The following is a 24,205-nucleotide window of genomic DNA, read 5'->3' as shown; positions in this document are numbered from 1 at the left end:
TGTGGTGGTAAAGAAATGGAATGTAGTCTTGGGCTGTATCAACAGAGCCATCACATAACAATCACAAGATATCATAGTCCAGCTATATACTGCATTGATCAGACCACAATGGGAGGACTGTGTAGAGTTCTGGAGGCCTCACTTCAAAAAGGATGTGGACAAAATTGAGAGCGTGCAGAGGAGAGCTATGAGAATGATCCAGGTCTTATGAAGAAAATTTGATGGATTTGGGAATGTCCAGCCTGGAGAAAAGGAGGTTGACATGGGACATGATTGCTGTCTTTAAGAATTTAAAAGGTTGCCACTTAGAGGAGAGCAAGGAGTAGTTTCTGTTGGCAGCAAAGGATAGAACACACAGTAATGGCTTCAAACTACCTGTAGAATGGTACCTGCTAGATATCAGGATTTTTTTTTCACAGTCAGAGTAGTTCAGCAGTGGAATAGGCTGCCTTAGGAGTTGGTGAGCTCCCCTTCACTGGCAGTCTTTAAGCAGAGGCTGGAGAGAGACTTGGATTAGAGGGAGGTGACCAGGGGGGAGCTGGAGGGAGATATTAAGCAAGTTTTAGACTGACCCTGCATTGAGCAGGGGGATGAACTAGAAGGCCTGTATGTCCCCTTCCAGCTCTCTATGATTCTATGATCCTAACTTCATTACCTTAGTATATCTGTTGGCTGCTCTCTCACTTGTCCAGTCTCTTAGCTCCCTCAGCAGCCCACACAGCTGCATGTCTGCATCTTAAATGGTGGTCACTACTACTCTCCCACCTACCTGCGGCTTTGCTTCCTCAGCTGTATAAGATGTGCAATATTGGGGGGGGGGATGTTTGGTGGGGATTAAATCTGCCCAATTTATTTTTTTTAACTTTTCCGGATTTTTTTGCAAACGTGCCCCTCCCCCCTTCAATTTGGAGAAAAATCTCTCTGCTCTCTCCCTGTGTGCTCTGCCAATGTGGCTATTAGATATATAGATGCTTGGAAATCTGTGAGTGGATCTCCAAGCATTTGTTAACTGGCAAACAGCAGATATGCCCCCCCCATCCATATATGATCCCGCAGACAAAGAGAGTAAACTTTCCCCTCTAACATTTTTCCGACTACATGCAATTCCCTAGAGCTTCTGTTTTTCCTTTGGAAAATATATAAGCAATAGACAGGCCAATTGTAAATGTATTTATTTATTCTGGGATTTGGATTCCATCCTATCTTTGTGAACTCAGGGTGGACCTACCCCAATTGGCTTGTTTTGATTCCTATAACCCATTATAATTGAGATTTTAAAAAATCACCAAGATTCCATACATTATTTACTTAAATGCAAGACTAGTTTTTACTCACAGATATTCCATTTTAAAAAGAGGGGTGTGTTTTTAAAGTTCCCGAGCACAATACAGCCCCCTGTTCAACACTGCCCATAATTTCGGCCAGAAATTGCACTCATGGGGGGGGGGATTTTTTTTTAAACTTGAAGAGCATGTAAACGATTAAGAGCCAGTTTCTACGCCAGCAAAAAAGGTCTTGAGACACCGAATGAACAAATACTCGTTGCTACTGGAGTTTTGGGGTTTTTAAAAAGCAATTTTTAAAGGGAAAGGGGCTTTTCAGGAGCACAAACACAACATTTCACTGACTGTTCTGTTTGATTGACAGCCAGGGGCAAGAAGAAGCACGGAAAAATATCGCTTCCTTTGTTGCGATTCCAGCGAGACCGGAAACCTGTGGGGAATGAATAGACTGCTACTGCAATATTCCACTAGAATTGAAGGTATGCAGAATGACGAAATTCCACTATTAAATATAGCGTTTCTGCATACTGCAAACATTTAGCAACATTGGTCATTGTGCATAATGGCCCTCAGTTGCTTCCTGAAGGATTATTTAATCTGCTGGGAGATAATTTCCAATTGGCATGTTCCACTTCTAATCACCATATAACTCAACATAGATGAAATTTCAAAACCAAAAGCATTCCTCTGGGCCCCTCTTCTCCATCAGAATGATAAGCCCACCACAATGGCAAGTGGAGATAGAATTCTGATTTCACATGTATGTAAGAACAGAAATATCAATTCTCTAGATTTGAGAACAGATCTAGCATATTTACAGTTCAATTCTAAACAGAGCTACCAAACTGAAGTCAATAGGTTTAGAACTAGGGTGGAGCAGATCCCAGATTCAATCCAGAATGTCTCTGGTTAAAAGGATCAGGTGATGTGAAGGACCTCTATCAAAAACTCTGGACAACTGCTTTCTGTTTGAGCAGAAAATGCTGACCTTGAGACTCCACGACCCACTATGCATGGCAGTAGCCATTCCCACATACTCATGGGGGAGGGAATCCCCTGGTGTATATGGCTGCTTCGGCGTAGCACGTGCATGCACAAAACACTGGGGCTGGAAAGCCCGGCACGCTGCCTGAAGGCAACAGCAGTGGAGCAGGGAGCAGGGGGAATGGGCCCCCCACTGCACAATGGTGGGGAGCAGCATGCCATTCTCCCACCAAGGAGAGGGCCCTGAAGTCAGTGCCATTCTATAGAAAGTACCCATATTTTACTTCTAATGCATTTTTGCTCTGCAGCCAAAAGGGGTGTAGGGAAGGCAGAACACAGACTGATTCTGCATGAGGAGTTTGTCCTTGAACAGCCTCATGTTGCTCTTGGATTTTACTGCTGCAACATGAAGCTCTCTAGTGGGTGGTGCGAGTTTTCATCCAGTTTGCTCTCTGATGAGGGAAATTGCAAAATCCCAATTTCCCTCTTGTTGTGCTACTAATCGGGGTGCAAACAGGGGCAAGCCCGTCTGAAGGGAGAAACCCACTACTGTCTCAGTGGCATCATCCCTGCCTTCACCTCCCCGTTTCCAGATCAGAATTTTTTAAAATGGCGCGGTCCATGTAGCTATGGGACTGCAAAACGATGTATCGTCAGTTAAAATGTTCTCTTCAGTGTGCACAGTAATATTGGGATCAGGCAGCTAAAACACATTCCGGTTTGTTTTTTCTGGCAGTGGGTTATGAATGGGGGAAGAGGAGTGGTGTGTGCTACAGGGTCCCTCTCCCTACTAGGTTGGTGTTGGTGCTGTTTGTTTTAAATCTTTATTGTTAACACACAATAATTGGGGTCCAGTTACCATGGCCAGCCTATTACAAATCTAGAAGAAGAGTTGGTTTTTATATGCTGCTTTTCTCTACCCAAAGGAGTCTCAAAGTAGCATACAGTCACTTTTCCTTTCCTCTCCCCACAACAGAAACCCTGTGAGGTGGGTGAGGCTGAGGGAGTCCTGATATTACTGCTCAGTCAGAACAGCTTTATCAGTGCCGTGGCAAGCCCAAGGTCACCCAGCTGGCTGCATGTGGGGGATTGCAGAATCGAACCCGGCTCACCAGATTAGAAGTCCGTACTCCTAACCACTACACCAAACTGGCTCTCTAACCAAACATAAACAGTGACCATTATACAAAGAATCCTGAAGCAATGTGGATGTGAATTTTTTAAAAATGTTATATTGTTATGTTTCCCCATAGCACAGAATCATAGAATAATAGAGTTGGAAGGGACCTCATGGTCCAACCCCCTGCACTATGCAGGACACTCACATCCCTATCGCTCATCTACTGTAACCTGCCACCCCTTTGCCTTCAAAGAATCAGCCTCTCCATCAGATGACTATCTAGCTTCTGTTTAAAAATGTCCAAAGATGGAGAACCCACCCCCTCCCGAGGAAGCCTGTTCCACTGAGAAACCGCTCTAACCGTCAGGAGCTTCTTCTGGATGTTTAGATAGAATTTAGAAGTGTTTTTTTTAAATTAATTTTGGGACTTTGGAGGGGGGGGGGAGTTTGAGTCCCCAAAACAACTGCTGTGAAGGTTTTCGTTAACTGACAACCTGAGAAGCTGGGGGAGAACTGCAGGTTGTCCATGCTTCGTGCTTTTCTGCCACCTCATTGAGAGGCAAAAAGCTGCAATGAGATGGCGGGATAACTCAGGAGTGGTCTCCCATCAGGAAGTGTTCAAACATAGGGTTTCATATTCCGCATTTGCAAACAAGAGACAGCACATGTTTTACACCTCCGTCACAGTTAACGGCAGTAGGTCTATTTTCTGTTTCCAGTGCCCTTCTGCAATGTTTCCTAGGAGGCCTCCTCAAATCCTGCTCTACCTATTAACCAAGCTTGAGATATCCATACAATCTCCTTGTGTTAATGGTTCATCGACTCCAATACTGTAAATGTTGTTTTAGGAGTTATTTTACTAGAAAGAGTAATGAGATATATGTTTGACTGAATGAACTCTATAAATACATTTTATGATAGCATCTCTCAAGAAATTAGGAGGGCATCATATGCAACAGAAATGGTAAAAAAGCCATAGGCAATGTTGGAGATGTTATGGGAATACATGCATATGATATTTCAATATGATGCAAATAGGATGAAAACAGTGAGGACTTAATTTGTTCCATGTCCTAAGAAACATAAAACTCCCTTGGCAAGTCTTTAGTATGTTTTCACACCTGGTCCAAATTCTTATTTTAAAAAACTGTGAGAGTCCACTCCAAATACTCACAATTTTATTTCATACTGGGACATTGACCTTAAACAGGTTTATCCTTAAACTATTTTTCACCTATATTTTAAATGTCTGTTCTTCTTCACTGTAAACAGTTTAAAAATAATATATGAAAATTGCTATCAGGAATAGATGTGTGACTTGATGGGCATTAATCCCATATCTTCTCTGAGAGCATTTCTGCATATCGGTAAAAATAACATTACACCAGCTGAATGGTGTAGGTATTATCATGCCTCCTGGCCACTCCTCACCTTTTTGCTCTCTCACTCTAGTCTGCCACCTTTTTGCACTTTTCACCCTTCACAACTACTGCTGGAAATGGCGAAAGGGAGCAATGCCAGGTGACTCTCTTCCGCCTGCCAATCAAGCCAGGCAGCCAATCCCTTTTCTCCATCTTTTAAAGGTCCAACAATGCCTGCTATTTTTTTTCAAATTAATACTTCTCCATTTAAATGCCAATGCATAGATGCATAGTGCTTTTTGAACACTACACCTTATGGAATCATGAGTCTTTAAATACTTTTAAACATTATTCTCATTCCTGATTTTTTTTGGGGGGGGGACTTTAGAGAGGTATGCTTTGTGTCACAACTGTATGCTTGTCCACCTATTAGTTGCTCCAGGATGTTCTCTGTTTTTAAAAAGGACTTCCCTTCCCTGTAAGAAGGAAGAGGGAGGTGGGTGGGACATTGGAGGTGGAGGCAGCACTTCTTCACCGCCATACATTTCTTTTGCTGCTGGCTTGCTGGCTGTCCACTGGGGGATAGCTCTTTTTAGGTTGGTGAATCAACTTTTTGGGATTCACCATCTTGTGGCAAAGACTGTTGAACATTCTCTGAGGGGTTTGATGGACCATTAGCAGATTTGGTAATGGATAGATTGCAGGAGTAACTATTCACATTCATGTTTTTCTTCTTCTGCATTCATAAATAAAATAAATAATATCAAGACACTGTAAGTCTCCAGTGGCTGGCTTTGTCAGCCAAGGAAACTGGATACTGAAGCATAGCCCTGGGAATATTACTTTCGGAAGCAGAGAAAACCTAAGAGTATTTTGCCCTTATAGCTTGTAAAGCTATGGATTTCTCAGTAGCTCGCCTTCATGGGCATGCCTTTTATACTTAATAGAGTAGTGACTTACTGAAAGATGGCTCACCATAGCGGTCACAAGGTCAGCCATGACGTGGAACTCATAATTTACCTGGTGAAAGATCAAGGTGGAAAGGCAAAATGCCTCCCTGCATTCCTCACTGTTGCCTTTTTCTCAGACTATTTCCTACACAATCACCCTGTTCTTAGCAAGTAAAGCAGAAGCTCTGATTAAAATTACTAGGTTTTCACAGTTAACGGATTTTAGTGCTTTGGTAGCAAGGAGTGTGCAGAGTGGGGCTTGCCTCCTTGGTGCCAAACTGAAAGCTCTCGTCGTATTCAGTCTGAGGTGAAGAAGCCAGGCAGCTTAAGAGAGCTATGTTCATAAAGTGAGAGAGAGAGACTGCTGAAAACAGAATGCTAACATGGGGTGGTGAAAGAGTTTGATTTTTATTTTGTTTTCGCACATTAGTTTTTGCTTAAAGCAGACAAGTACCAGGGAGAGCAATCTGAAAGGGGGCTTTGTATAGGAGCTGGAGTTCTATCCATCAGATTTGTCATTTCAGGAATGTAGCCAGATGTATTGACTTACTAGCAATTGCACTGGTGCCATCTGGCCTGCTGGAGGCTGTATGAAAGATGGAAAAAACTGAGCAGAAGAAATGAAATTTGTTCATCATGCCATTGCCCTTACTGCTTATTTTAAAGAGAGGAAAAAATGTAACTTTTTTGGCAGGGGGGATGCTATTTGAAAATAAAGAATATAAGGTTTGGAAAAGGAAAAAGTTCCAAACCCCAAACTGAGCTATTATGTTTATACGCAGGCTTGAAAGTTGGCCTTTGCTGTTGTTCTGTATACTTTTCATTATGAAAGGCTTGCAGCTCCTACTGTTCTGAGCAGCAGAAGAAAAATGTTTCTGCTTTCTTCATGCACTGAATCATTCTGGATTCAGTTTAAACAGACAATTAGTTCAGCCTTCTCTTTGTAATGCTCTCTCCAACCTGATTCCGTGGTCTCCAGTAATGACACAGTGTTCCACCTAAGGACATGTATAGCTTACACATGCTATTCAGCCACCTGCAAAGGTGCTTTATTCATGAGCTTCCGCAAATTGGTTTGTTGTAACCATCTGGCATTCCCAACAATTTAGGAAGCACTTGTTTTAGATTATTTATATGGAAAGAAAGCCTAATTTGCTTCTTCATTAGATAAGTGTGTTTATTATATAAAAGCATTATGTTATGTAAGATATCAGTCAAGCTTTTCTGGCTGAATGTTCAACAACTGGATTTAATTTGCATTTTGTCTGTCATTTCCATCTCCTTTTACATTTCCTAAGTCCCATTGAGGGTAACCCAGTTAAAGGATTCTGTTTGCCCCACTGGTAGATACCTAATCATAGGGATATTGAAGAGTTTGTGAGATGTTAAGCCCTTTAGACTTTGGGAAGGAGTATGGTAGAATTTAATTATTTAAATAACGTTTATTCCATTTTCTCATATCAGGGTTTCAAAATGGATTACAATGAAGGATTTATAAATATGCAAAGGTTTATAATAATAATAATAATAATAATAATAATAATAATAATAATAATAATAATTATTATTATTATTATTATTATTATTATTATTATTATTATTATTATTATTATTAAATTTGTTACCTGCGACTCCCGAGCAGGCTCATGGTATGTTACAGATGTTCAGTTAAAAGCCCCATTAAGACCCAATTAAAATGGACACAAATATAAGATACAATACCAAACCCCACAACATGGCACAATGCCCCCCATCCCCACCCCACCCCTACCTCTAGAGGGAAGAGGAAGGAGAGACGAGGTAACCAGAGTTGCAGCTTGACACCGGGGGAGGGGGTAAATTAACTTGTGGGTTTAGCTGTTCTTAACTAGTCTGCAGGAGTGCCGTTAGAACTGCTGCTTAACTTATTAATGTCACTAAGATTTGAAATAAGGCTTAGCCAAGCAATACAGATATCCTCTTGCTTAGGATGGGGAGAGAGTAGTGAGGGGCTTCATACAGGACTTCTGCCTGAAATCGCTAGGACCACCCCTGGTTTGACTGAAAATTGCCTAAAGATCTACCCAACAAGCTTCAAACCAGGGATTAACAGGGTTTTCCAAGTGTGCAATGCCAGGATTCTACACAAGACCATTTCTTTAACAATATCAAACAATTGACAGGCTTGAAGCAGTGCAATAATAGACAGGTGTATTGAAACTTGTTGGGGAAAGCATGTTTTGTTTGTTCATTGCTAGCATCGCATGTTACTAATGAAAATGGGCATAATTCATCTGGGAATTTTTCAGGACAAGCTCCACTGGAAATATATGGCATCTGCACACAAGAAAGGGGTTAGTGGTGTCCTAGCATGGCTCTTGTTCATTTCTAAAGAGCTTATGCAGGAGCTCTTTCTCATAAACTGTGCTCAAGGTCCCTCTCAAAATTACTAGCAAAACAATGACATTCCATTCCTTCACTTTAAATTCCATCATAATTTAAATTCCATTTGGCTTATTTGCTGTCAGTAGAATAAAGCTTTCTTCAGTTACAAGTTAAATTCCACTGCTGTGCTGGCATAATTGATACTGCATGAGACAATGCTTTGGTTGGAACAGAACTATAAACATTTAATACTAATATTTAAACAATAAGAAATGTACAAATCACTAGTATGAAGTGTGCAAAAAACCCCAAAACAAAACCTCTCTTAATCTTGGTACCAGTTAATGAGTACCAAATGTTCCAGCTCCTCTTCCTCAAAGGCTTTTCTAGTATGCTTATCAGAAGAAAGATGAGCCACACAACTGATGTCAGGATCAGCTGGACAGACATTAAATTAAAGGTTAACTTGACCCAAGATAGGGCTGCCCTCTGCTGCCTCTGTAGCATCCCTGAATCACTAAATCATAACCATAAACAGATCTTTTGCTTTATCAAGAAGCCTGCATACAGATCAGATGCAGATGTGCAGTGCATTCAAAATGACCTCATGGCTATGCGATACAATTGCTTAATCATGATTGCGTTTATCTATTTCTCTTTTAACATGGGCATGAATTTCTACATTTTCAAACCGTTAACAATTAACAACTTCTAGATGCATTACTTAAATGGGGATCACAGGGAGACCTCCCCCAGGTAAATACTATCACTTGATTTACATTGTTTTGCACGTTTAACAAAAATTGGTCCAGCACTGAGCCAAATTCAGTCACCATCCCAAGACAGGAACGGAATTACTTGAACATATTACACTAGTTGCTATGTGCCTTCTTTGTTGGCTGAGTGTCATAGAACATAAGTTACATTAGTGCTATAATAGCTGTACATGTCTTGCCAGTTTGGTAAGGAAAGGATATCCCTGAGAGAGGAAGACTTTTGATCTGTTCAATAAAAGTGAGATGGCTAGGAATTTGTACTTGGGCTTGCAGCCACAGACCTGGATTGAGGTCACTTTTATCATCAATTTATTTTATTCAGCTATAGGTACAGATCTATGGATGAATCTGCAGATAAAAGGTATGTTAGAATTTAAGCCTGATTAATTTTACAATCTATTTAATCTGAAATTCCAAATTTACAACTTCTTTGTTTGCCAGAGTTAAAATTAAGAAAGTACCATCTAGTGCAGAACTGTCAAACTTAAAACAACAAATGAGAGCCAGATCTGGCATGAATGTTATTTTGCCAGGCTGGGCCACATGTGCCATAAATTGTCATACCAGGTACTGGGGATATGAACTTAATAAATGACATTGGCAAACCCAATTAATGATATTATTTTTTTTTACTCAAAATACAAACAAAAGTTAATTGATTCCTAGGAGTGAAAGCAATTTATTTACTGGGGAATCCTCAAATGCCATATCCACAAGGTATACCACAAAATGGTGGGTATCTTACATTTCTATACAAATTAGTTGCTTCTTGTATATATAGCACTTTTTTATATTTATCATTCAATTTAACTCCCACCAGTCCCACATAGTGACTCATGGTGGGTAATAGCTGTCACAGTTAACACACTAAAATCCCATTAAATTTCAAAATCCCATTAAAACTCTATCTCCACCCCCACCCCTGGCAGTGGTCTAAATTCCCTCCCACTCGTTTGCAGATTTCCAAAGCTATCTCTGGGGGCTAACCAGGCAGCTTGATGTTCTGGCTAACTCAGAGAGACAAGTCATTTTTTTTGCATGTAAATAAAGTAGTTTTTCAGCAACACCCCCCCCCCCTTAACATCCATCTGTCTCAGCAACCAAGCATGGCTACAATCTATCTTTGTTCCTTCTCTTCCTCCACCCTACCCCTGAGGATCTTGAGGAGGCACACTGGACTTCCCCCTTAACCTTTTCATCTCCACCACCACCACCAACTCTCTGAGATAGTCCATGATGACCAACCAGCACTGGGTGTCTCAGATGACAGGGTCCTGGCTCAGGAGGTGTGTGTGTGTGTGTGTATGGGGGGGGGGTCTGTACCTCACTGTCTCAGATTCCCCACAGCTGGTTATCATCCTTTCTGCATTTCCCACAGAAGTAGCATGGTGAAGCAGAAGACCTGACCAAAAGGCTGTTCCCAAAACTTCCTAGGGGAGTTTTTTTTGTCATTTTGTGGTCCCTTTTCCTTCATGGGCTGAGAACAGGGGTAGTGGAGAAGGGTGTTCATCATCCCTTCCCCTCCCCAATACTCACTCTGCCTCCTGGCTCTTGAAAGCTTCAAACACACCTCACTGCTTGTTCCCACTTGCCCATCCCACTCCTGCCTTCTCTCCCTTCCACCAGTTGCTTGTTGGCCGGATAAAAGCCCTAGATGGGCGAGGTCCCCCCATATGTTTAAAACCCTGATCTAGTGAAATGCCTCTGTCTGTGTATGTGTTAAGTGCCATCAAGCTGCTCCTGACTTATGGAAACCCTATGAATTAATGTACTCCAAAATGGTCTCTCATCTAAAGCAGCCTTGCTCAAGTCTTTAAAACTGAGGGCCATGGCTTCCTTGATTGAGGACTGGTGTGGTGGTGGCAGAGCCTGCTGCTCACCTCTGCCCTTCCTCTTTTCCTTCTGCCTCCAACGTTTCCTAACATAATTGTCTTTTTCAGTGTTTCCTTAAAATGTGACCAAAGAAAGATAGTGCCAGTTTAGTCATTTTGACTTCTATGGAGAGTTGAAGCTTGACTCTAGAACCCATTAATTTTTGTCATTTTGGCAGTCCACAGTATCTGTAAAACTCTCTTCCAACACCATATTTCAAATGAATCAACTTCTGGTGTTTACTGCTGTATAAAACAAAGGCAGATCTTCATGGCTGAAATACTTGTTGGCTCTTCCTCTGTATTTGCCTGTTCTTAGCAGGAACTATAAACTGTTTGCAAAATGGAGTATATTGTATTGGAGTTTCTTTTTTGAGTACTGATATACTAGCAGGGCTGAGATCAGTTAAGTGGGAGATAAAAATAACATGACACTGGCTCGGATTGTTATGCTCAATAAACTCGCTTCTCTAATCCTTATATTCAAAGTGTAATCACCCTATACTTGCAGCTAAGTTCATGGGATGTCTGTATGCACCTGTGAGCAAAAACACACTCAGCCACTGTATGGCAGCCCACATTTAACTCACTGCTCCATCAATAATTCTTATGTTACAAACACGGCAGTCTATCTCCAGTTACCCCCGGTAGGTGATAATAACTCAGCATTTTAGTAAACATGATACAGGAAAGCAATTTTAGTAAACACGATACCTGAAAGCAATTTTCAAGCTATTTCCTGGTATCTGGAAGCATATTAATCCAAATGGCTAGATTATTTTAATCCACTTTTCAGTTTCTTCTTTTGGTATTAACTATGTGAGTTCCATTACACCTGATTCTATTGTCTATTCAACACAAGGATGCAGGCTAACCAGGATACCTTTTATTCCTTATGGCATTTATATTCAGTATTTCAAACAAATAGAAAACTTTTGTTCTACAAAGTCCCACAAGAGCTATGGTGGATCCATAGCACCTTCAAACTTTCATTGTGTCTGTCAGAAGAAGTTACCAGAGAATTCAATGACCAAGATAGAATCAAAATTTGTATTTCAATACATGTAGTATAAATTCACATATGTACAGATGGTCAAACTAGCCTGGAAATACATTCAAGTGGGTAGTCATGTTAGTCTGCAGCAGCAGAACAAATTTAGCATCCAGTGGCACCTTTAAAACCAACAAAGTTTTATTCAAGGTATGAGCTTTTGTGTGCAATTGTGAGCCACTTTGAGATCCCTTCCAGTTGAGAAAATCAGGGTAAGTGTGTGTGCACATGAAAGTTCATACCTTGAATATGTTATATCTGTTTTGAGGGTGCGCTAGAAGATGTGTTCCACATCACTAAAACTCTCAGCATTGCTGTGTGCAGGCTCAGCAACCTAACACTTGCTGTGTATCATGACTGTACCTGTTTGATCTATATACGTGTAGTTCTTAGTTTGTGCTCTTGCAGCCTGGGTTGTATGTTCATTCTGACTGGTAAGTAGGGTTGTCAGCCCTGGGCTGGGTACATTGATGGTGGAGTTGGTAGTGGGTGGGATTTGGGGTGGGGAGGGACTTCAGTGGAGTACAATGCTATCGAGTCCACCCTCCAAAGGTGCCATTTTCTCTAGGGAAACTAATCTCTGTTGCCTGGGATGAACTGTAAAACCAGGAGATCCCTACTGGTGAGAGTACTGCTAAATATGCCCCCCCACCACCACCAAATAACATTTAATTATTCTAAACTAAAACCTGAGTTTCTTTTTGAGGTTTTATCTGACTCTGGTTCAATAGAACAGAAAAACCGGCCTCATAATACCCTAAAATTTATTATGGTATAAATTTTGTGAGTCAGACCCTCTTCATCACAAAGAGTTGCATTCAGCCAGCAGAAAAGTTTTTGTTCAAAACTACAACTAGCAGAAGAGTACAAGGGAGGAAATAATTATTACAGTGAAAAGCCAGAAGGCTCAGTTTCTCTGGTCACAGGTATGTTACATTATATTGCAAAATACAGATGAAAACAAGATCCAGGCAAAAGAGTAAACTGTTCCTTCAGAATGGGTGTGGCCCATGCCCAACTGTTGCTAAATTGTTTGTCTGGGTTTTTTCCCAAATTTGTGGCCATGATCTTGAAGTCTTTATAGGTCTTTATTCCTAATATTTCATCTGGATCTGTGGTCTACATCTTCAGAGGTTTGTTTTCTCTCAGTGGCAACTGGCGTGGAAGGTTCAGTGTGGTTGGCTGTTAACTACAGTGGGTGGTGGTGGTGGTGATTGGAGTGTCTTCTGATTTGTTGCTTGGATTTGTTGATAAACTAATGACCTAGTGCTGTTCTTGTATGGTTAGAGCAGAGTCGCCTGAAACTCAGTCCTCAAAGACAGAGATCCTATAGCTGGGCAGAAAGGTGGTAGGACAGGGAGTGCGGTTGTCCACCTTGGCTTGGATATAGCTTGACATCCTGTCCTCAGTGAAGAACTTGGGCATTCTGAATGCTTCTGTCTGTGGAAGCCTAGGTCATGGGAGTAGCCTGCATGGCATTTTTTCATTTGTGCCAGGCAAGGCTACTAGCACCCTACCTGCCCCGAGACTGCTTGGATACTGTGATCCATGTGATGGTTACCTCTAGACTGGACTTCTGTAACTTGCTCTACGCTGGCCTGTGCTTTTCCTTGACCCAGAAACTCCAGCTAGTACAAAATGTGGCTGCTAGGATCCTCACAAACACACCTTGGAGGATTCATATCTAGCTGGTGCTGAGGCAGCTGCATTGGCTGCCAGTTTTGGCCTGGATCAAGTTCAAGGTTTTGACTAAGTCCATCTGCAGCTTGGGCCCTGCCTATCTCTGGGACCACTTGTCTGCTTAGGCCCCCTGCAGAACACTTTGTTTTGTGGGCGCAGATCTTTTTGGATGTCCCTGGTCCTAAAGAAGCATGCCTGGCCTTGGCTAGGGCCTTTTCAGTCCTGGCCCTTGCCTGGTGGAATTAGCTCCTGGGTGAGCTGAGGGCCCTGATGGAGCTATCACAGTGCCTGTAAAATGGAGTACCTCTGCAAGGTCTTTGGTAGAGGTCAATGCTAGGGATATCATGGCCCTTCCTGAGGTTCAGTTGTCTTATATCTACACCCTCACCTCTTGGGAGATCTGCTGGAGGAAGGGATTTTAGGCTGCAAATCTTTGAGATAGAATGGTTTTATGTGGGGATTTTTGTGGGGTTTTATGTTGTAAGTCACTGCAAGTCTCTATAAAACAGCGGGATGTAAGTCTAATAAATAACAACCCAAAACACAGAAGCATGTGGGCTGAACAGAAGCATACCAGACCCTTATATTCGGCTTGCAGGGCCAATTCTCCACCCAAGGAACTTAAATTATTTATTTATTATATTTATATACCGCCCTCCCCGGAGGCTCAGGGCGGTTTACGTTGAACTTATGAACCATGCATGAAACAATCTTCATTAATAATCATACAATAATATTAATAACAGTGGTAGTAACAGTATAACAATATAATATAACAGTACAACAATGCAACAGTGCAATGGCACAACAGGTCCAGAGCGTTATGCCTCTGATGTGGTAGTAGCTCTGCTGAGGATCAGTACAATTCTCCGTGTCTGACCAAGTGCAACCATCATCTCCCTGCCTCATCTTTTGTTTGCCTGGACACAGATAGAGAGCCATTGTAATTTTGTTGGCACAGGCCAAACTGAGTACCCTGCCTTGCTCTGATATGATAGGCACACTTTTGTGCCATTTTCCCATTTATGTTGATCAAACTAGACAGTCTCTTCGCAAGAGAATAAATTGGCACAAATCTGTCATTGAAAAATAAAACACTTAGATACCAGTGGTAGATAATGTCAATCTCTTCAGAAATTCAGTAACATAATTAGTCGTAGAACTTTAGCAGAAATGTTTAGATGGGTGACTCTTGTGAGAAGTGGTTGAATAGGAATTCATACATAGGTTTTGCTGGAGTAAGCCACTCAGCATGTTTGGACATTGGGAGGCATTACATCACTTTAAGGGTGTATAGATATCTGCTTGAATAGGATACCTCTCTTTGTCTTAACTTGGGAGCTGCCCTCTTACCCCTCCTGTCTTTCATTGCCTCTCTCCATCCACATGGCCTTCCATGTAGACATATGTTATCTGCATTGTCTATAGACAATGCCCTCATTTCTCTACACACATGAGCTGGAGAAGCTGGCCACTTGTGATAAGGAAAGTACTCTTGAGATTTATCTTCTTTCTCTTTTGACTGCAACCTGAATGTGAGTGGGATCTTCTTGAATAAATTGTACCTTTTCCCAATATACTTGAGAGATTTATTCACTGCAGTCAGTATCATGCCTCTATGACTGGGCTCTGCTTTATTAACCAAATATCCCAGTAGACGTGATACTATCAGACATGTTGTCTAGTAGGGACTTGGCCTGGGTAGTTCACTTCAAAAGGTAATCATTCCTCTTTGCAAATATATGTACTCTATTCTTCATGCTAACTCTGATTTCCTGCCCTATTGCTCTTGCATCTTGGGGTATAAATCTCTTTGCCAACAGAGTGTATCATTACAAGCATCTCATAAAGTGGGCTCTGACTGGTGAAAGCCTTTACCACTCTATATTCATTAGTCTAAGTTGCCCTAAGACTCTATTATTGTAACTGCAGCAAACAACATGGTTATGGAATATGGTCAGCAGAATATTGCAACTTGCAAAATAATGGCTCAAATCCAATTTTAAGAAAAAGTAAAGACTTGCTCTGGTTTTGAGCCCAAGTTCAGCTTGTCTCCCTGGCAGGCAGTAGTGGCCTAAGTAGACTGACAATGCTCACATAGATGATGAGCACAGCTTTTATCTCTTTGCTTCGTAGGCTGTGTGACATTTTACTTTTAAAAGTTTCTACCCTATCAGTCAGTTAGAAAGCCGTATTCATATCATTCTAAAAGACACATTTATATGCTCCTGACACAAGGGCCTTAGACTATCAAAACTCCTTTCTTCAACTCTGCCAGGAAAATAATTGAAAGCACATTGAGCTGTAGGAACATGGAAAACTAGAGGAATTCCATGAGCCTTGTGGTTAGTTAAAGACAAATACTGAGAGACATTGAAACCAGAGTTTGTATGAGGCAAATGGTCATGTCGCTGAAATAGGAGTGAATACCTTTCACAGTGGTATCCATTTGAAAAACAAGGTTTGAGGTTGTTTGGAATGGCTCTTATATCGAAGGAAGAGGGGGTTTGGCTGTGCTGGTAATCTTTTCTGCAGGGAAGCTTCACTCAAGTGGGAAGCGGTTTCTTTGGAATCTTTAAAAGTTTGTTGCTTTTCTCTCCTGACCATGCTGAAAAATTCCTCAACAATGTTTCCAGTTTCATAAATAACTTTATCCAAAATTGGGGTATTGAAGTGGATGTGAACTTTCCATTCAGATTAAAACAGCAGACGTCAGCTGCGTGTTATCACCTCAAAAAGAGAAAGAAACAGAGGGTTGATAACTGCTTTAAACTCTCCCATTGTATTAACTGTTCTGTTTGCCAGAAAACATGCAAAGACTTCACATAGTCCAGGATCAATAGAAGTAGGCAGTGTCTGGAGTATGGACATTTATAGTATATGGAATGAAATACAAACTGTTAACGGAAGCCCATGAGGATCATGAGAAAGGTCCATTTGAACATTCTGCTCTTCAAAATCCCTTCCTTCAGGATCCAATAACTTATTAGGGCTAGCTAATTTCATAGAATCATAGAATCATAGAGTTGGAAGGGTCCATACAGGCCATCTAGTCCAACCCCCTGCTCAACGCAGGATTAGCCCTAAGCATCCTAAAGCATCCAAGAAAAGTGTGTATCCAACCTTTGCTTGAAGACTTCCAGTGAGGGGGAGCTCACCACCTCCTTAGGCAGCCTATTCCACTGCTGAACTACTCTGACTGTGAAAAACTTTTTCCTGATATCTAGCCTATATCATTGTACTTGAAGTTTAAACCCATTACTGCGTGTCCTCTCCTCTGCAGCCAGCAGAAACAGCATCCTGCCCTCCTCCAAGTGACAATCTTTCAAATACTTAAAGAGGGCTATCATGTCCCCTCTCAACCTCCTTTTCTCCAGGCTGAACATTCCCAAGGCCCTCAACCTATCTTCATAGGGCTTGGTCCCTTGGCCCCAGATCATCTTCGTCACTCTCCTCTGTACCCTTTCAATTTTATCTACGTCCTTCTTGAAGTGAGGCCTCCAGAACTGCACACAGTACTCCAGGTGTGGTCTGACCAGTGCCGTATACAATGGGACTATGACATCTTGTGATTTTGATGTGATGCCCCTGTTGATACAGCCCAAAATGGCATTTGCCTTTTTTACCGCTGCATCACACTGCCTGCTCATGTTTAGTTTACAATCCACAAGTACCCCAAGGTCTCGTTCACACACAGTGCTACCTAGAAGCGTATCCCCCATCCAATAGGCATGCTTTTCATTTTTCTGACCCAGATGCAGAACTTTACATTTATCTTTATTAAATTGCATCTTGTTCTCATTTGCCCATTTTTCCATTGTGTTCAGATCTCGTTGAACTCTGTCTCTATCTTCCGGAGTATTTGCCAGTCCTCCCAATTTGGTGTCATCTGCAAACTTGATGAGTAGTCCCTCCACCCCCTCATCTAGATCATTAATAAATATGTTAAAAAGTACCGGGCCGAGCACTGAGCCCTGAGGTACCCCGCTACTCACCTCTCTCCAGTCTGATGAAACACCATTGACAACAACTCTTTGAGTGCGGTTCTCTAACCAATTCCCTATCCACCTAACTATCTGAAAATCCAGATTGCAGTCCTTCAACTTATCCATCAGAACATCATGGGGAACCTTGTCAAAAGCTTTACTAAAATCCAAGTAAATGACATCAACCGAATTTCCCCGATCCAGCAAACCTGTTACTTGGTCAAAAAAGGAAACTAGGTTGGTCTGGCAGGACCTGTTGGAGACAAATCCATGCTGACTTCCTTGGATCACCAAATTGTCCTCCAGATGTTTGCAGATCGCTCCCTTTAATATCTGCTCCATTATCTTCCCCACAACAGAGGTCAGACTCACTGGTCTGTAGTTTCCCGGGTCATCCTTCCTCCCTTTTTTGAAGATCGGAATAACGTTTGCTCTTTTCCAGTCCTCCGGGACATCTCCAGTCCTTAAAGAGGTTCCGAAGATGATGGACAAGGGCTGTGCAAGTTCTCTGGAAAGTTCTTTGAGTACTCTCGGGTACATTTCATCCGGACCAGGGGATTTGAACTCATCCAGTGCAGCTAAATGCCTCTCGACAACCTCTCTATCCATGTTAACCTGCCACCCAGACACTATCCTTTGGCTACGGCCATCTCTAGATGTGCCTAAACATTTTGATCTGTGGGAAAAAACAGATGTAAAATAGGCACTAAGCCTTTCTGCTTTCTCTGCATCTTTCGTTAGAGTTTGTCCATCCGCACCCAACAGTGGGCCTATTGGCTCCTTTACTTTATGTTTGCTCCTCACATAACTGAAAAATCTTTTCTTGTTACAATGGGCTTCCCTGGCCAATCTTAGCTCACTCTCAGCTCTGGCCTTTCTGATGATTGATCTACAGTGCCTAGTAACCTGTAGGTACTCTTCTTTAGAGCTCTTTCCTTCCCTCCATTTCCTGAACATTTTCCTTTTCTTTCTTAGTTCCTCTTGAAGTTCTCTGTTCATCCAAATAGGCTTCTTAGAGCTCCTGCAGTGTTTTCGTCTTTCTGGGATAGTCATTGATTGAGCATGCAAGAGCTCTTGTTTGAGTAGCGCCCACCCTTCACATGCTCCCTTCCCTTCCAGCCTTTTTGTCCATGGTATGACACTCATCATGTCTCTGAGTTTATTGAAGTTTGCCCTATGAAAATCCAACATCTGCATCTGGCTACAAGCTTCCTTGGCTCCCCATCTCAAAAGGAATTCTATGAGGACATAGTCACTTCCCCCTGGGGTCCCCACCTCCTTCACCTCATCCACCTACTCTTGCCTGTTGGTCAGTATTAAGTCCAGTATGGCTGAACCTCTTGTGGGTTCATCTACCATTTGATAAATGATTTTTAGCTTCCTCTTTTTTTCCCTTTAACTGACCCTCAACTGTTCTCAACTGAGAGTCGCTGTGGTATAGTGATTGTGTCCACTGTGCTCTTCTGCACTTTTCTTACAGACATTAAGCTTTTGTTTGAATCTTATTGAAGTTTCCACCACTGGCTTTCTTCAGAAGCTTCTTGGCTCTGTGCTGTTTCTCCCAATGTAGTACTATGATGGCAAAAACCCCTGACATTCCTTTGGCATTGTGCCTTGCTGATATTTCCCAGTAAGATATGATAGTATAAAAGTTCCTTTGCCATCTTTATAGCACAGTATTGGATAATGGATTGGATGAGGGATGCCAGCAGGTTCTTTGGAGGGCATCTATCTGTTAATTGGCCTGTGAAGTATATGACCAATGCACTGGAGCCTTCCTTGTTTCCATTATGACAGTGCTGACAGACCACAAACATTTGAATGAGTATTTAATGTTTTGGTTTGATGTCTCAGCTTTCAAATAAGTATTCTAAATGAAAAAAAGAAACGTATGACAGAAACATGTATTTATTGTGGTTATATTGTATTTGTATTAATATGACATTTGGTATCATAAACTTATAAGGTAACATATCACGTGGGGCTGAGACCCATGCCTCTGTAGGACTGCCTCTCCTTATATGAGCTCCTGTGATCATTTAGGTTATCTCATCAGTGCCCATTCTCTATAGTTTCCCAAGGAATGTTAGGATGGTTTTAACTTGAATGAAGTCTCCCTCTCTGGTAGCCCCATAATTGAGGAATGAACTGTCCAGTGAGGTAACCATGGATTCATCTTTGTTAGTGTTCAGTCTTTTTAAAATCTTTGTTGTGGTTTCAATCTGAGCCCTCTAAACTATTAATTATGGCATTTCCCCTCCCTAATTTCAAAGAGTTGGTTGATATTTTGATTTTATTATATCTGGAAACTGCAATGAGCATTTTGGAAGTGGTTTATAACTCTCTGTGTCAATAAATTAAGTCAGACCATGATTCTAGATAGATATTCTTTTATTTTCTTTTGGCATACATGAACTCTACTCCCCAATCTCTTTATAGGAGTGGGGACGAGTATCCTCACAGAGCAGCTGTTAAGTTCTGGATCAAAGTTCACAGATATGCTAAATGATAGCAACTGTGGTCATAAGAGCAGGACGGACCAAACCATCAGCTGAGCATAGGTCAGAGAGGAAAGTGGCTTAGTCTAATGCAAAGGAAGAATGGCAGCTAGTAGATTGCCAGCTTGGTGCGGTAGTTAGGAGTGTTGTCTTCTAATCTGGCAAACTGGGTTTAATTCCCAGCTTCCCCACCTATAGCCCTCTAGCTGACCTTGGGCTCGCCACAGCACTGATAAAGCTGTTCTGACCGAGCAGTAAGATCAGAGCTCTCTCACCCTCAACTACCTCACAGGGTGTCTGTTGTGGGGAGAGGAAAGGGAAGGCAATTGCAAGCCGCTTTGAGACTTCTTGTAGAGAAAAACGCTATAAAAGAACCAACTCTTCTTCTAGATACATAGGCCAAAGTTAATCAGTATAGCTTTATTTATGTTTATACTTGTATACTGCACTTTCTGATGGCTCAAGTTCAAGCGATCGTTGAACTTTCAAAGGCAACAGCTATTGTGAAGTTGACTAGGATGTAGTCCTAAGCGGGCATACTCAGAAGTAGGTCCCATTTTACAATCTGGAAATTGTTCTTAGGATTGTAGTCTGTCCAGAAGTTTCCTTTTAGTATGGGACTAGTTATTCATAATGAATAGTAGCCTCCAGTGCTGCAACTGTGTACAGCCAAGTGATGCTGCATTGGTTTCCAGGCTCAGCCAACCTGATGATCTGCCAGGGGTGCTAAATGGTACCACAGATTTCAGTTCACCTTGTATTTATTCAGTAGACTGGGCGATGCATTTGTGTAGCCTAGTTGTGGCATTTTTCAAGCCAAATTTCAGAAATTACTAGTTAGGGGGCAGATGTGTTTCAATCTTCTCTTAACAACATGGGGACACCAGTGTCATAAGGAAACATTCCAGTAATCATATAACGGCTACTCCCCTTGTGCAAGACAAATAAATCCCTCTCCACTTCCCCAAATGGTGAGAAATTTCTGGCTCAGTGATATGGAATTGAGTTGTCTTTGTATGAGTAAGAGAGCACTGGAGATTTATGGTGTCTCTATTTTTGTTTTGTTTTATTTACAAGTATTCCAGAAAATAAGAAGTAAAGGCCATGCAGGCACTCATTCAGCAAACAAATCCCCAGAGAACAATGTGTGGACCCACCACCAAATTCACTACCAGTTCCAACTCTTTTAAAAACAGCAAACGGATTTTTAATTGTTTCTCTGCCCATTCTCTTCAGCTGCAGGATTATCACCTTTTCAGTGTAGCTCATTCAAAGCTCTTTAGAGAGATTTCCAGTGATCAGAAGACTATTTTCTAACTATTTGCTCACATTGCTGAAGCACCAACTGTCCTGTAGTATTAACCAGAAACCCACTAGACAAAGCACAGAATAGTTGGCAACTGTGACAATATGATAATGTCTCACACCATGTTTCCTGTACTGGGCACTGCACACAATGGGTAGCGTTAACACTATTCAAACGAGGGCTGCTGCTCCAGCATGTAATCGTATATCAGTGTTGATCTCACCTAGGGTGTTTTGCATGCTCACATTTGTGTTGATTTAGTCTCTCTGTAGGGCTCTAGCTGTACAAAGAAGTGATGTGTGAAGCATGATATGTATCACTTCACCATTCTGCTTCTGTTTCAGAACACATTCAAAAAGTGGTTTTGTTTCTATACCTCAGAGACAAGAATCAGCACTAATGTCAGCAGGCAACCAATTCTGGATGCTGTGAAAGGCATCCGAGGAACACTTTATCTCCTACACTAGTACACAGTGCAAGAAAAATTAAACTAAATGCAAAAGTGCACTTTTGTTTGCTCAGGAGGTTGTTCAACAGCTGGCACTGCCTTTTGCATGTATAAGAATAGAACTTACCTACCACAGCACGGTGCCCAGTTTTTCGAGGAAATAAAGCCTGTGTGGGGTAATGGTTAGACGGTGAGACTGGAAAGGCCCAGGTTTCTTTTCTTCTTTAAGTCACAGAATTCACCGTATGGCTTTGGTCAGTCACTGTTTCTCAGCTGAAACTACTTTTCAGAGAAGAAAACAATGCTGAGAAGAAACAATACAAAAGAGCCGCATCCAGTAATGAGATAGTTGGAGGAAGGGTAGGGTAAATATCAAGTCAGTAAACAACAACCATTTGTGGAATGGTTCTTCCAACCCTTTTTCAGGGGTGGCCAAACTGTGGCTCTTCAGATGTCCATGGACTACAATTACCATGAGCCCCTGACAACATGCTTGGTGTCATGGTTAGGAGCACCGACTTCTAATCTAGTGAGCCGGGTTTGATTCTGTGCTCCCCCACATGCAACCAGCTGTGTGACCCTGGTCTCGCCACAGCACTAATAAAGCTGTTTTGCCTGAGCAGTAATATCAGGGCTCTCTCAGCCTCATCTCCTTCACAGGGTGTCTTGTGAGGAAACCGAATGTAAGTTGCTTTGAGCCTCCTTTGGGTAGAGAAAAGCGGCATATAAGAACCAACTCTTCTTCTTCTTCTAATTGTAGTCCATGGATATCTGGAGAGCCACAGTTTGCCACCCCTGCTTTATATGTATGTAATATCCCTGGCTGTATGGGTGAATGGAGATGGACCACTTTAGGAACCAACATATATTTGACTTCTTGTGACCTAAACAAAACTAGTTTACCTACCATGGTGCTTGCCTGGAGATTTTCAGAATCAGTTTGTGGCACATAATTGAAGAGATTTGTAGAGACCTGTCAAGCAAATGCCGTGCTGAAATGCTCTAATTACATGGTGACAGGGTTAAACACTTATCTCCTCTTGGGTGTATAAATGTGAGATTCTTCACTTTTTTTGGCAACAGGTATGCATTAAAACCAGTGTTTCTGGATGTTTAAAGATAATGGCATGATGAGAAAAGAAAAAAAGTTTTGTCTTACATGAGGTCTGAAGCTGATAGTATTTTATAAAATCCTATTAGTGAAATCTGTGCTAGAATGTTAAAAGGATTGGCAGTGATAACTGAGCTCAAGGGATGTTTAAAAGAATTCTTAGTGTATGCAATTTGTTGCTAATGGTGATGCCATTTGAAAATTTTCTAGTCCTTGATTTTAAGAATACGAAGAGTTAAGTCAGTGTACATCATCCTATGAGTCTAATTTGTTGCATGGCTCTTATATACATCAAATGGATCCCAGTTAGAAGCTGTACTAAGTGTGTGAGAGCTGTTCTGAAGATATTTTCTCAAAGACACATGTTTCTATAATCATTTTCACATAACTTTTAATGTGCTTTGGTACATAAAGATGACATGTTAGAAGTTGTCCTATGGTCTTTGAATGTCAGACCATTTCTGGATTCTTGGGGTGGTAGGAAGTGGTATTATAGCAAGTCACCTTTTTCGGTATATTCTGCTTTTTAGTAGTGATGAATGAGATCTGAGAGTCAATAAGCAGATCTTCTATCCCTCAGGGATCCCTTGAAGTATTCAATATTGTAAATGTCCACTTGGAAGAGGTGTTAGTGTTGCCATAACTGCATCATGTCATCCACTTAAGGATGCAATTCACAATCCACTTATCTTGGACTGACTAGTGCCGTTGCCTTTGGTGTGAAGCCCAGGTGTAGGGATGGGCATGAACCAACTCATGAACAAAAATTCATGATGAATTCTGACCAATTCATAGTTTGGGAATGAAGTTTATGGCAGGTCAACTGGCACAAACTTTTCACAAACTTCCAAGCTGTTCATGGTGGTTTGTGCCAGCTCATGAATGGATACATTTCCAGGCAGATTGTTTTACTCAGTCTAAATATTTACCAAACCTCAAAGCAACAGGGGCAGGATGAAACTTGGAGGGCATGTAGAGGAGTACCCAGGACAGATCCCCTGTAACTTTGATGCTTGCACAGGATCTATTCAATATACTCCTGAACCTGTGCCTGTCAGAAGAGAGTCTTCCAGAGAGTTTGGCTAAGGTGACCAGATTTTAACATTGGTAAAGCAGGACACCATTGACCGGGGGGGGGGGGGGGGGTCTTGATTATAACTTTGGTCTATATGGAGCAACAAAAAGTTTCATAAAATGCATAGAATGCAAAAATAATATTGTAATATATATATATTTAATTTCAACATAAGTACAATTTGCCAGGTGCCCCCAGATGTCCCTCCAAAAGTGGGACAATCTGGTCACCTTACGTTTGACACCTCTAGCATGCTGAGAGGCTGTTCTGCCAAGTCACAAACCTCGCAAACAGAAACAGTTCATTTATCTCCTAAAAGTCCATGATGGTTTGTGATTCAC

At 41.6% G+C, this 24,205-nt stretch overlaps 1 long non-coding RNA gene across 1 annotated transcript in view; it reads left to right on the top strand.

Moving 5' to 3' along the window:
• The window catches only part of LOC143842648 (uncharacterized), a 68,904-nt gene that overhangs the window by 14,596 nt on the left and 30,103 nt on the right, over positions 1–24,205 (top strand). Inside the window, exon 2 of the long non-coding RNA XR_013233248.1 lies at positions 1,648–1,762. This is a non-coding gene — a long non-coding RNA (uncharacterized LOC143842648). The remainder of the gene's footprint in view (positions 1–1,647; positions 1,763–24,205) is intronic.

This window comes from Paroedura picta, chromosome 8, assembly GCF_049243985.1.
Source record: "Paroedura picta isolate Pp20150507F chromosome 8, Ppicta_v3.0, whole genome shotgun sequence".
Lineage (NCBI taxonomy): Eukaryota > Metazoa > Chordata > Lepidosauria > Squamata > Gekkonidae > Paroedura > Paroedura picta.
The sequence above is the reverse complement of the archived record's forward strand: the minus strand, read 5'-3'. Positions and strand labels throughout refer to the sequence as shown.